Below are 15,471 nucleotides of genomic sequence, written 5' to 3'. Positions count from 1 at the left end.
GCTGTAACATAGTCAACTGTATCTTAATTGGTCTTTTTGCTTCTATTAATTAATTAATTCTGATTAAGTTTTATAAAGAAATAATTTGTAATTGAATTGGCATAATAGAAACTGAGTGGTACAAAAAAAACTTGGCAAAGTTCCCATTTTAGTCTATTAATTCTGCCAAGTGAGTTGATAATAAGATTGAACTGGATTTGAAAGATTAGAGAGACTTGGCTTATAAGATGTGAAGGTTAGTTCCACACAGCTTTTCAGCTCCTTAAAGGGAGACAGTATTTGAGTTTTTGTCTGCAAATTTGTGATGAATTCTTTCTATAATCTTCTTCTGGGGGCGAAAAAAATGGAGCCAAAACTAAAAATATAAATAAACAAAATCAAATTAGATGAAGATTTTTCTTTTTCCATCAGCTTTGGATGCTGAAATCAGCCCACACACAGTCCCGCAGTTTATTAGCACAGAAGCTTATGTGTCAGGGCCTGAGGGATAACTGATCAGGTGGCCCACATGCTGCAACAGTGTACTGAGACAGCTCAATTAAATGTTTTTTATTTTGTCTTGCAAACCATAGGCAGAGGAGCATGGCAAAATTAAATCAAAAAAGTCAGTGCAAGATGACTTGTGGCTTCTTTCTGTGATTTTTCAGAAATTGTATCTCCCTGTGTCAAGTACAAGAGAACTGCACAAATTGTTGAAAATATAAGTGACTGGCCACAGAAAGAAATAGCTAGAAAAAGCAGATAAACACAACCTTGATGAAATCAGAAGCCTTCTCAGACCATCAGGTTTGTCTGTTTGATGGATGATCAAGCCCTGTTTGCAACTTCTAGTGCCTCTTTCAAATTTAGCATTCATAAATCAAAAAGTCTTTGCAAATTCAGATGTGTCTGCAATTTCGTTAAGACAGATGAAAAAAGATCACCTTTCGTGTTTGTTTTCAGAAACACTATTACAAGAAATTGCATGAACTGTATTAAAATTGTTATTCCATAATCACATCTTTATGTGCATACAGTTTATCCCTGCATTTGTGGCACCCAGGTTAAACATTTCTATAATAAGCCCAAGTAACGCATGAAAACAAAGAACAAGAGCTATCAGTCCAGTTCATCCAGAAATACGGCATGGTACTGTCCTTTTCAGTCAAAGCCTTGGGGACAGAAACTGATTTTAAAGCCATTTAGTCATGGAATTTGCTGTTCAGATATGGAACAGGTTGCAAAGAAAAGCTGCAGATGTTCTGTCCCTGGAAATGTTCGAGCCCATGCTGGGTGGAGCTCTGAAAAACCTGATGTGGTGGAAGAGGTGTTCCTGGGAGGGATGTTGGAACTAGGTGATTTTTAAGGTCCCTTCCAATCCAAACCCTTTCATGGTTCTATGATATTTCCTGAGGTGAAGATTTTGTTTGTCTATTTTAACAAAACGGGTCAGTTTTAACAAGCCTGGAAAATTGTGCTTGTTTCTGGGCCTTCTGAGGGCAGGTGGATGGAAGGAGACCTCCAACAGGGGTTCCATGCTATTCTATGAAAGTTTTGTGTTCTTCACAGTGGGAAAAACACCTGATGATTTCCCTTAACGATCAAAACCCTGTTAGGATGACATTAACTCACTGTGTCTTGAAACCAGGAGGAAGATACTGTAGTTGTTCCATAATACTGTTATTGTGGGCATTAGGCTCTCTTGAAGAAACATCTCCTTCTAATGGGGCTAGCTATTCAGTAAATCAAATGTTGTGGGTAGAAACATCAGAAGTTCTGGGAGGTGCTGGATAATTGGTCTTTGCTCCCTTTCAGGTACTGCATAATACTCCTTCCTAATTCCCCTGCCAGAAGGATGAACCAGGTGTGTGCAGAGAGAAGAAATATGAACTGTGGCAGACAACAAACTGACGTGGAGGTGTGGAAGGGAGCCCACACAGCAGCTGTGTTTTCCCTCCAGCAGCCCTGGAGTGCCCTGGCCCTTTCTGCCAGCACCATGTCCTGGCATGACCCAAGCCAGAGCTTGCAGGCATCACACAGCCTTGTTTCCATCAAGGAAAGCAAGGCAAACTTAGCACACCAGCTCCCATTTCCTCAGCCAGCTGGCTGGACACAAAGCCAAGCAGACTGGAGGAAACAAGTATCTGTGCACCCTGATGTGAGCTGCAATGGAGGACATGAATCAGGTGTTCCCTTCTCCCAGCTGTGCCAAAGGTGCTGTAGATTCCCAGAAGTGAAGGAACGCGTGCAATGGTGCAGTATCACTGTGAAGTTCCTTTGCCACACCTGTCAGAGCCAACAATATTGTTTTATAACAGGTTTTATTTATTTTATGTATTTATTTCTTTATTTATTTTTATTTATTTATTTTCTCCAGAAAACATATTCAGTAGCCAAGAGTTGTGGGTATGTTCTAGTTCTGCTCTTGATCCCAGGCATAACCTTCTTTGAGGTTTCCTTAGACGATGCCTGTCTAAACTTCTGGATGGGACACATCACCCAGCCACGATGGCGCAAAGGACAGAACAAGGGATAGGAACAGAGAAAAAGGTCTCTGTTTTCTTTGGGCTTCTAGTGCACAGAAGGTGCAAGGTGGATGCATTTGATGTATCTAATGTGTACTGAATTAAAATGAAAGGCCACAAAAAGGTGACTTAAAAATATAGCTTAGTGGTCCACATTTAGGTCATGGAGACATTTTGCAACCATAATAAATCTTAAAATAGATTGATATATCTGCTGTTCAAGATGGAGCACAGTTGTAGAAAAAGGTACAAAATATTTTATTCATAAGTCTAGCAAGACTGGGAACTGGAATCCGATTGACTGTGCTGACCTACTTTTCATGAATACCTGATCTCACACAGCTGTGCTGCTTGTCCAAAAATCAGTAGTACCACAGATGAACCAGCCATTCTGTCCACTTCAGAGTAGTGAGTTAAATATGATTTTTAGCCCCAATGTTTTCTTTTTTGTGTTTTATTAGAATTCATTGCCGTGATAGAATGATTTTTCTTTGTTTTTCCTATTTGGTTTTGGTCAGACTTGCTGGCTTAGTACTTGCAGAATATACAAAAAAATCCCTCAGCATGAAGCACTCTAATAACATTGCTGTCTTTCTTGGAGCCTGGAATCGTACCGAGTGTAGCATCGCTACAAAAAAAAATATGCAAAATACATATTCTTGTTCACTGTGCTTTAAAACCATGTCCTGTCAGTGATACACTCTTTCTGCAGTGGAATTCAATATCTTGAAGTGGAAATTTCCTATCAACGAATTCTTTTTAGTATTAATTTATGGATACTCAAATTACTGTCACTTATTTGAAACCTCTTACAAAATGGACTTTGATATTCTACAGATCTCCGTATGAAAAACAAAACTGAATTTGGCACTCCTCCCCATTTTCCTTTTCCTTCTTCTAAGCAATAGCATTTTTCTGTATTTTTGTTCCTCACTGAAACATAGCACTGTCTTTTTTTTTTTTTTTAATAAAGAGCAGTATGCTACGTGTTATATGCGCTAATGAATTGGCATTTATAAAACAGAATGTATACCGTATCTAAGACAACTGCTGTGAAAATGCCTGAGTTGCTGCACTCTCTAAATAGAGCACAATTATGGCATACGGTTGGAGTGCTTTTATCTGTACTGCCACTGCTGGAAATTTAACTGTGTATGTGACCTGAATATTTAGAGCTCAATGGAAAATTCCATAAATGTAGTGTAGCTTCAGAGCACCTAACAGCTGTTATAAATATTATACCCATTATACACCATTGCTAAATGATACATATGAAGCCCCTCTCCCATTCTGGGTGTATTCTATCACGTCTGCAATATTTTAACAGGCCCTTTATAAAATTCAATGACTAGGTGCTAAATAGCTTGCATAATACTTCAGTGGAAGTCTTTCCTGTCTGTATATTCATACTCCTTCCTGGCTGGGCATAGTTAATTTTCAAACCCAGAAATGCAGGAGGAAACTATATCATAGGTAGACAACATTTACTGTGTGCTTTTGTTTGCTTAGTTTGATATACATGCTAAAAGCCTCTACTTAGCTGAGCAAATACAAAAAGAGAGGGAGCAGCTCTTCACAGTGTTAGAATGCTTCGTATTATGGTAGGATGGAGCAAAGATGTAGTATATCCATGGATGCTGCCTTTCACTCTTGGTTACTAGAGGATTACACCGACACTGGAGGGAATTGTCGTAATAGGAAGTGTAGAAACAACAAATGAGACAGTTTATGAGAGCAAAAGAGAGATTTTGTAAAGCATTATGTTTAAAACAACACTGCAGTTTAACTAAGATTACAAAGGCTGCAGATTGGCTTCCTAACTAGTGATTCTTCCTGCCTCCTACTTATAGTTCTGTTCCTCCTGCTTTTATGCTGTTGCAATGTCTTAAAGGACTCTTTGCTGCAGAGAGAAGCAAGTGCTAAATGTGGCGCAGCCAACAGCCAACCTGCTGCTGTAGCACTGCTCCGGCTGCAGAGAGAGACAGGGCAGGTGAGGAAGTGTTAGTTGACATCCACGTAGGAGCTCATGACTGCCAGACTCATCTCTGTAACACAGAGGTGTTAAACTGAAAATAATGGCAGTTTCTCTACCTAAAAGCAAGGTTAGTGTGGCAAGGTAGTATCTGTATGGGGAGGAGCCAGGAAGGCTACAAATTCCAAGCACTTGCCCATCACTGAGCAAGACAGATACTGCTCGCATCAGCCCTGACAGTACCTGTCTAGCTTGGTTTCATAGTCTTCCATAGATGACACCATCTCTCAAGGCCATCTGTTCCAGCACTTCTCTGCCCTTGCCCTTCTAAAGTGGGGCTTTTGTGTCAAATGCCTAACATGAAGCTTTATTGTAGCAGTACATGCCCATTAATACTTTCCCTAAAGGAGCAGAAACAGAACAGATTGTTCCCTTCCTCACTGCAATATTGCCTCTGCACATTTCTCCTCGTTAGTATTAATAAGAATCATCTCCTTGATCTATGGAATGGCAAGGACATTGCATGAGTGGCTCTGTCAGTAAAAATGGGAGACCAGAGAAAGAGAGAAGAGTTAACCAGCTGTCAAAATCAAGGTAATTGCAAGCTGTCCGACATACTAGGGTATGTCAAAGTACAGCTAAAAATAGTCCTTGCTCCACTGAAGATCTTGCAACATTCCTACAAGAGAACAGTCCTTGAGTACTCCCAATCCTTGGGAACATGGTTGTAGGAGACCCAGCCTTGTGGATGGATTAGTTCAGTTGGTTAGAGCACAGTGGTAATAATGCCAAGGTCATGGCCACAGGCCATTCATTTAAGAGTTGGACACAATGATCCTTGAGGGTCGCTTCCAACTCAGAATATTCTGTGATTCTGTGATTTATGCAGGAGAGAATCAAATCCAGTTAAACTCATGAGATTTAAAGCCCAAATCATGTTTAAAAGAGGTGATGAGAATTATCTTATTTACTGGTTCACAGCTTAGAACCATGGCCACCTCACACTTCAATACACTTGCATCAGATAATTGCACTACTGAAGCCTTCACTGTGTTCCCTGTCCCTGGCTTCTTTTGAATACTGCAGAGGCATCAGAGCAGGTTAATGTCATTGATTACCTCTGTTCTTGAAACACTTTGCATCATCTCCAGGTCTTTACCAAATTCTCTGATGGACCACAAATGTTAAGTCCCATTTTGAGGGTCATAGTCATAGCAAAGGCAGCAGCTAGAAAGCACCATTTGATTGTTGCCAGCCACATCACAATAATGTAGTCATATCCAAGAACCTTGTGAGAACCAAATTCAGCCAAAGGTGAATTCGATCTCCAAAAATTTAACTTGCAGAAAATATAAAATTTTTGAGTATAAAATAAATGAGAAAAATATTTGAGGATATGGCAGGGGATCTTTAATCAAAAGGATCCTGAGGAAAAAAAAAACTTCTTTGGTACAGCAAAGACTGTCTACCACAAAATATCCCTGACCACTTAGGTATGATTTGTAATGCCCTCATGTTGTCAGTAGTTTTCTTGGTTCTATGGGATAAATTACACTATGTCATTAAATGTAAAGCAACTCATGCAACTTGCTGAAGCTGCACATAATTAAAATGCAATAGAAATTCCTTAATGAAGGAACTTTCTCATAGCCATTTTCCCTTTAGGTGAGAACAGTGTGTTTGTGTACTGATAGAGAGAAGCAGCTACCTCCTGTACACAGGGACTGAGCAAGGCAAAGACCTGCTCACAAGCTAACACCACCCCTCAGATGACTCAGACAAAGAGCCTGCATGCACCGTGGTCTTACATGCCCTGAGAAACCCTCAGTGGAATAAGCAAAACTGGTAACTCCATCCCCCACATCACACTGGGCACAAACCTCTCAAGGGGGCTCATGGGCAGATGGGAACATGGTCTGAGGGGTGTGGAGAGCCTGGGCCAGGGCCCAGCGTGGGCCTGGGAAGGAGGCATTGTGCCAGCCCCAGCTTTGGGTTAATGAAAACATCAGTGACTTCTGAGAGACTCTTTGCACTCACTGGAATTTTAATTTAAAGGCCCAGATCTCTTTCAGTCCAAAACAATTAGCATCACCTTCCACCTATTTCTTTCTAATTGTAATTTCTGATGTAAAGCACCTCTCACAGGACTTCAGTGACTTCTCTAAATTTCCCTATTACTATTTTAACATAATAATAACCATTTTGAAACTGTATTTGAGACTCATTATTTAATTCATATGCAAAATAAAAAATATTTTCAATGTCAGGCATGTTACTGTCTTTTTATCACAATAAGTTAATAGTCTCACTCTCTTGAGAAGCTGAATACAAATCCTGGTTGTATAGCATATTAGACTGGCTTTTCTGGGATTAAAATTTTGGCTTTACCTTGAATTTATGACCTGACTTTTTTCCAATGTTGTACTCTGCTGTTGTCTTTTCTCCTGGGGGAGCACTACTCACTTCATCCAGAGTCACTGGAAGGTATTGTAGAATTGTATTCCATATGATGGAATGTTTTAGGTTGCAAGGGACCTTTGAATATCATCTAGTCCAAACCCTTGCCACGGACAGAAACGCCTTCCACTAGACTACGTTTCTGAAAGCCTTAACCAGCCTTGTCTTGAGCACTTCCAGAAATGGGGCATCCACAGGATCTCTAGGCAAGCAGTTCCAGTGTCTCATCACTCTCATAGCAAAGAATTCCTTCCTTATATCTAATATAAATCTATTCTCTTTTATTTTAAAACCATTAATAATATCAACACCAGAGACTACAGAAACCTAACCCTCAGCAATGACATCAATTAGTTAGCATTACCCTTTGGGAAGCACTCTTTTGTCAATTCTCCCAGTTTCATTTCAAATCTTTGAAAAACTCAGATCCTGGATTTGTGGGACAGGGAATTAAGCATTTTACAAGGAAAAATGTTTAGAAAAAGGAAACTATAATGGACTGAAATACCAAAACGGAGATAAAAATTATTTAAATGTTATTTCAAAGCACTTCTGATTTTAAAACTAACCTGAAAATTTTGCTTCCCTCTGACTCATGATACTAATCACAGTAAATAAATCCTAAAACTGTGAATGTTTGTACACATAATTCTAATGCCTTGTGAAAGGAATGCAGTTGACAGCTACCATGGCTATATGTGGAGCAGTACATGGGGTCATTTTGTTTAGAGTAAAGGATTTTCTTTCATTGGAGAACAGAAATATAAAATGTTTTCTTGTTGCAGTAATGTGATAAATCTGGGGTTTCCATCAAACCTCCCATCCTTAAATTCTCCCTGATGTCTTTTATAACAGGAAAATCCCATTAAGACTCTCTGAAGCTGTTTTGTCCCCCACAATTGTTTTGGTTGATGATGGAAGGGAGGATGACTGGCAGGAGCAGGAAGAGTTAAGGCTCCCAGGCAATAAAAAGCACATAAAGTGGTGTTGATCCAGCCCAGCCCAGCAATGACTAATGGCCATCGAAGCTATATGACAACATATAGGAAAGCAGCTGGTGTTTCCCAGCAGTTCTTTCTTGCAAGTCCCAGTGGCACTGAGTGATGAACCTGCCCTGGTGTCTTACTGTGATAGCCATGCTTGTGCCCAGGCTGGAGCTCCTCGAACTGGTGCTGATGAGTCTGAACTCGGAGCAGACAAGCAGAATGAGGAGACAAAGTTCTTGCCCCTTCTCCCTGCAGTTGTAGTTGGCTAAACCAACTGTGCATTAGGACCCCAGCGTTTTAGGAGCTCCTCTAGAAAAAGTAACAGAAAAGTGGTAAAATAAATTGCAACAGAAAAGGAATCCCTGCTCTAAGGACTTTCCTAAATATCCACCCTGTGCTTGTACATGTGCATCCTTCCTTAGGTTACCTAAGGAAGGCCCTTCTTCTCATTAGAAGCTTGCTGTCTCAAGCCCCTTCCTCATTAGAAACATTGTCAGCCATTTAAAAGGATAAAAGCTGAGTTTCATCTTTGCTGTCTGGTGCTTATTTCATGGCTCAAAATTCCATATGGATAGTTATTGACCCATGGAGGTTTTTCTGTGCTTTTTGATTTCTATGTTACCTTATAAAAAATAAAACCTGAAACTGAGTCAGCACAAAGCATGGAGGCAGCAATTCCCCATCCTATGTTGCATGTATTTAGCAAAAATAAACAGCAGATGTCAGCACTAATCCAGAATTTGAAATTACAGAATTGTAGACTATGTATGGAATTTGATCAGACCTTGCTATATTGTCCTCAAAATTCATATGATTAGACTGTGAAACAATTCATCAAAACTTTGGCCTGGAAACACAAATATGTCTATATTTAAAGAACCTTAATAAACTTTGTGTATCACTTGTATATGAGACCTCTTAAATACTGTAGCTAGCAAGGGAGCATGTGCCTGTGGATAGTTTTTTGCTTCAACTGTGCCGTAGAAGACCACTAATTTCATACACCTCCCTAAATTGTTTTTAAAAAGTGGCTTTAGAGGAAAAAGTTTGGTAAAGGGCAAGCACAAGAGTTCAAGAAATACCTAAGGAATAAGAAGTAGGCCTGAAGGTGAAGGACAGAGAACCAGAAGCCTCCTGGTGCAGATGCCAGGTGGGGGCTGCAGTTCAGCCTTGATTTGGGGTAGAACAGAATGGGACAAGTGAGTGAAATGAGCATAAGAACACAGCTTCTGCAGCCAGTTGTAGAAGACTCCCTGTCTGTGAAACAAGACCTACAAACCACTGGTGATTTTCCTGGAAATAAAACATAATTTAGCTGTGCAAGTACACATAAACCATGTGCACCTGCATAGTGAACTACATGAAAATGTGAGAATAGGAGAACAGAATCCTCCCTGCCTAGTTACCACTTTGAGGTCAATGCATGATGGATTCCTTCTGAGGGACATGCAGCATCCACTAACACATTGCCTCCCATTCCCTGGAGACTCTCACCTCTCAAAAAAGAAGAAAAAAGAACATTTAAAATGTGTTAGAGATTGCATGGGTGTTTCCTGCCAGCATGAAGCACAATGAATTCTTCAGGGTTTTGACCATTGTCACTAGAGATAGAAGAACCTATGTAATATCTATGATAGAGCCTGAGATTGCTCTTTCTGATATCTGCAGTGGGATCTCTCAAAACCTGCAGCAATCTGATGCCTGCAGCAAATCATCCCTGATGAGGTTGCTCCTAACAGGAATCTTTCAAAAATAGGAAAAAAATACTAGTCAAGAATAGTAGCAATTTTTATATCAGTGCTTAGAAATACATGGCTTTATTCTGTCATGGGTTTTTTCCTAACCTTCTGAAGCATGTTCCGTCAAAACCAAAAAATTACAGGCTTAATGGATTTATTATCTACAACTGTAGCTTGGTCTCCAAGGATCACATGTTCCTCAATTGACATTGAATGGAAGAGGACAAGAAATATACCCAGGATCAATTATAAAAGTAAAAATAGCTTGGCTATTTAAAATCATATTGGTTCTCATTACAAAAGCAAATTGACAGCTGTTTACACTATGAACTTAAAAAACTCAGATAGTTCCTCCTGAGCCAAGAGCTAAGTATCAGTTTGAACAAACTGGCGGGTTGCCCACAGCTACCTTTATTTTTCAGCAACTGCCACCACATTACATCCAACTGCCTTCCTTGTCATTCTTTGCTACCTGAACTTCTTTACTCTGTTATTATTTTAAAAAAAATAAATAAAAAAAAAGAGTAGGCTGTTTTTATTAACTAGTAAAACAATTTAGTTTGATTCATCTTCTCTGACCAGAAGAACATAAGAGGTCATCAATCTTAACTTCTCTGTCAGCACAGATATGTCAAATCAGAATTAAGTGGTGGAAAAATTGTTGAGGGAGAAAGTTGAAAAAACAAGACAAACAAAATTGAAAACAGTTCTCAGAAGAGGGGAAAAGAAAAGAAAAGAACTACTGTTGAGTTGCTATGCTGCCACTGGTTGATGCTCTGTCAGGCTAGAAGATTCCTTTTTCACACAAAATCAGAGAAATTGTGATACCTGAGAAGGGCTGCAGGTTTTTAATGAATTCAGCAAAAAAACAGAAAATTGAATTTATTCTCCCATGAATTACAATGCTTTTATCCCCATTTCTATAATAACAAATAAATTCTCCTTTGTTATTTGTTACATCATCTTTTCTTTGCATGATACTCCATTGGAAGATTACAGTCCTCTCCTTCACCTGTGAACTGCTATCCTCAAGGTGTCTTCTCTCATCATAAGTGGTGATTGGCTCTTTTCCAAACCAAAGCACAGAAGACTGCATTTTTCACTATTTTCAGCACTTTCTTTATGCACAACAGATGCTCTTATGCATTACCCCAAGGGAGAGTATGAGCTCTGTTAGACTGTGAAGATGAAGAAATTTCGACAGCTCCACAAATAAAGTTAAATTCACACCCTCTGTCTACCATAAATGTCCCACAACTAGACTTCTGATATTAAAAGTATTAACAAAAACTTCAGATGTTCTGTGTTACCTCTCCAGCAATGACAGAATAAGAACTGGATCAAGGTATGTTAGCTCAATAAATAGTTAAAATTCTCTGATCTTTAAATTCCCTGCCAGCCAGAAGAAACATTGAATAGCTGAGGGATGACTTTTCATTTACCTCAGTGGCAGGCAAGGTTAGCTCCAAACCCAACAAAACACAATTACCTGGCCACATATACCCAAAAAGCGAGCTTTATGTCAGAAACTTTTGCAAATACTAACAGGCAAGAGAAAAGAAGATTTTAGCCAATGAAGAATGTCTAGGAGACCTTGAGAACAGCAATACAAAGGCATAGTATGTAGAAGGTTCTATCTTGCAGCATATCTTGATATCCAAAGTAATTTCTTTTCCCCATCTGTTCAGTATCTTTTCCATTCCATGTGGACAGGGCTTCAGCCAGACCTTTCTCACCAGATATGTACCTCATTCATGCACTGAGGGAACAAATAAACAGCATTATCTGTGATTTGAGAGGGAAGAGGGGTGCATTTAAATGGGGCAGTTGTTTATTGTTTAGTGTTGGCTTTGTGTCCCACATAATTTTGGTCCCTCTGGTTATTTTGCATGAGAGCAAGCAGCAGTCAGAAGCTAAACCTGCAGAGCACTTCCTCTTCATGTCCCTTCCTCTGAATCCTCCCACAGAGGAGAGGACAGATGTTTCTGGGCCACCAGTGCCCACAGGGACATTCAGATGAAGAGACCCCAAAGTCTATCAGATGTTGCTGACAGTTTCCGGTGAATGAATATAAATTAACATAAGTATGCCAAAAACTTCATCCTGGTGGAATGGAACAAGAGAATCACCTAATGTAATGAATGCAGACACTTTCCGTTCACTGCTTGCTTCCTGAAACTGTTCTGAGCTACTAAAAAGTAATTGAAATATACTGGGTGTTGAAGGGAGCTTAAAAAGCAGAGATTTTATGAAGGTAGAGATGTAATTTGTGTGCAAACAAGTGAGACAGGTTGAATTTTTTCAAGCACTTCTATAAACAAGGCCATTCATGAAATGCTGAGTGAATTGGGAGTAGGTGGTTCTCTCAGGAATGTTGTCTTACATTTTCTTTAAAGGAGCTTCTGACCATTCAGTAGCTCCTTTGTGTGCCTTTATTCCTTATCTGTGATCCCATCTGTCACAAGACCTTTATGCCCTTAAATATAACCTCTTATGTGACCACTCCAGTATAAAGGAGATTAAATATTTATGTGCCACATAACTATATGCCAGTGGGCAGGGTGAGTATAAGAATGCAGGCATGTGTGGTTACACAAAGGCATGACTTTGTACAGAAAAAGATGCAACCTCTAGCTGCCTGCAGGAATACCAACATTTCTTGCTTATCACTTTTCATCACAGAATCAGAGTTATCTAGGTTGGAACAGACCCTTGAGATTATCAAATCTAACCTATGACCTAACACCATCTATCAACTACACCATGGCACTGAGTGCAACGTCCAGTCTTTTTTTAAATACCTCCATGGATGGTGACTCCCCCACCTCCCTGGGCAGACAATTCCTGTGCCCAAAGGAGTTCATCAGAACAGCACGTGGACAGGATTGTGCCATTATCCTTTTTGGCTAAGAACACAGACATTTTTGGATTTTCAGGACATTTGAATGGTTTTAATTATCAAGAGTGGAATGTATTCAAACAGAGAGTTCTTTAAGCAGAACTCTCAGAAAAGCAGAATTTAGCTCATTCATCCATTCAGAGAGATAAAGTGCTAAAAAGAATTGTGTGTTCTATCTAGTAAAGGCTTTTATAATTTCACACTCTGTCACAGTAATATCACTTATACCTTGTTTTAATAATAGATTGCTGCAAAACCATGAGCAACTCTTAAATATCTTGCTTTCTCTTTACTAGCTACCCACTGATTTCAAGCCTTATTTAAAAAGAGATTGACTCTTTTCCTCCCAACTGACCATAGGGAAAGTTCAGAACCTTATCTGAGAGCTTCACACACTGGCTGTGAGAAGGCAGGTATTATTTATTGTCCCATCTTTGTATTTGGAGAATGAATGCATTGAAGAACTGAAATCAGATTTACTCTAAACACCTATCTTAAGAAAAGAAGGATATGAATGTTACAGCTCCAGTTCTAAACAGTGATTTTGCCATCATTTCAAGTCAAACACTTGAGATACAGCCTCCAGGTGCCTCATGACCCTCTTATTCCTCTCCTCCTATGCTCGTGAAAAAGCATATTTTGCTTCCACATCTTCTCTGCCTTCCAATCCTTTTGCTATGATATATACCCAAACTTCAGAAGGGCCTTTGGGCAGCAGGGGATTGAGATTTGATCAAAGCTCAATAGAGAACTGGCTAAGCAGGAATCTGAACTTGAACTTCTCCCTTCTTATAAAATCATTATAGCAAAAAAAAAAAACAACCACCATCTCCATCAATACTTGGACTTAGCTGAATTTGAAAGGAAGCTTGGTTTTGTCAAGCAAGGTAAGTTTGAGAAGTTATTTCATGGAGGGTCTCTTCATTTTTTGGATCCTAAATGTTCTCAAAAAAGGTGTAGGAGCTGAATTAGATTGGTATAAAATCGTGGGCATACCCAGAAAGAGGGTGCTTTCTACCCTGTGTATTTTTATGTGTTTATTATTTACTTCATTTCCTGCTGAATTCTGTGTTCTTTAATGCCTCTGATTCATTCTTGCTCTGAAGCTGCACCTCTGCCTAACTGCTGCATATTTTATGGTACACCTTTAAAAAATAAATCCTCTCCTTATGTGTCCTCTTCTCAGTACCTCACAGAGCTCTCTGTCTCACAGCTTCCATCCTGCTAATCTGCTTTGCTCCATATGTTCATATACATTCTCTGGGACATCTCCCAGGCCATATTTTGGTTCTTTCTGGCATAGCAAGAGATTGTCTCAGCAGATCCAGTTGTGACATCAGGACAAGTCCTTCACATCTCATAAACAGCTTGCTTTGCTTACGCTGAAACAGCAAGAGCCAGTTGGTTCCCAAGAGTAGATTCCTCTTTCACATAGGAGTGATGTGCCCTCTGTAATATTCGATCCAAAGCCACAGGTGGTGCTCTGCTCTTAGAGTGCAGCAGAGCAATGGCAGCAGCCTTGGAGGCTCAATGACACTCATGAAACATGCCAAAGAGCTTCTCTTTTCCACCAAGCTCCCAGCAGGGACCCTGAGGACGGCACCCCTCTCTCATGTCTCTGGTGCAACTATTTTCCTTGTACTGTTGCACATCAACAACAAAACCAGAAAACCACTGTACACTGCTTACCTTAGCAGGTATATCTACCTCATCCCAGCTGTTGACATGTCCAAGTGTCCCATCCAGCTTCTTACCAATGCATTCTTCTAGTTAACATAAAAAAATAATACTTTGCAGAAGATCCCTAACCCATACAATGCCCAAGACTAATCCAGTACACCTAAATTTTGCTGAAGTTAAGACATAGGGCCAAAACTGCTGCGAAATTTAGAAGGAAACCTAGCCTGGCTTGGCCAGAAACACTGTTCAACTCTGTCCTCTCCTCCTTCTGCACCAGCACAAGCAGCCTGCAAGCCCTTCCCATAAGCCTGGTATTTGCATCACAACTCAACTTTCCTGCCTTTTTTAGGACAGGTAGCCAGTACCATTTGACTTAAGAGTGTGAAACAAACTGGGAAGACCTATGGGAGCAGCATTAGCTCCAGATCTCTGCTACCCACTGTCCCAGCTGGGAATACCCTGTGGCTGAAAGGATGCCCCGCTCCTGGCCAGCCTCCAGATGAGGCTGTAGGGCTGATGCTCCTCACAAAAGTGGAGATGAACTCATAGGTTCCCACACCCTACAGCTTCCCTGCCTTGGGACAGCCACAATGCCACAAACACACTATTACAATTAGTAACCTGCTGTTTTCTTATTCTTTTGCAGAACGCATAGCCTCAGAAATGCTGTAAGATAACTCAGCTGTTGTGTTACTTCTGATGTTACTGCTGATTGTTCTATCACAATCTGCTGAAATAGGTAAAACTATCCCACAGTTACTGATGCAACTGAAATCTAGTTCTTGGAAATAATATTAGTACTTTGGTGCTTAGTCATAGAGGAAACTAAACATTATGAAAAAAAAAATTAGATACCCAGATAAAGAAGACAAGAATGTTCAACATATCTACTTCTTCAGAAAAAAAGCAACATGTTTTTTTAAATATAATCACCACATAAGCAAGGGGGGACTGTAACCAGTTATGCTCATACTTTGCATGATTGATAATTTTAATATTTTGATGCCTGCTTGATGTTTTTAATATTTTTATGCTTCTAATTTTTACATCCCTTTTCATTTGATTGTGGATATTTGGGGCAGAGTGAGGGTTGTATGCGTTTAAAAACTATTTGAAAACAAGAATACTGGCCTAGAAATTCTTGGAAAGAAGGCAGCTGTGCCATGAAAGGAACAGCTTTGATGTATTCGAGGAAGAGTTCCTGCTGAGCTGGCATTTTATAATTTGTTTCTGT

The sequence above is a fragment of the Parus major genome, chromosome 1A (assembly GCF_001522545.3).
Source record: "Parus major isolate Abel chromosome 1A, Parus_major1.1, whole genome shotgun sequence".
NCBI lineage: Eukaryota > Metazoa > Chordata > Aves > Passeriformes > Paridae > Parus > Parus major.
Note: the sequence above shows the minus strand (reverse complement) of the source record.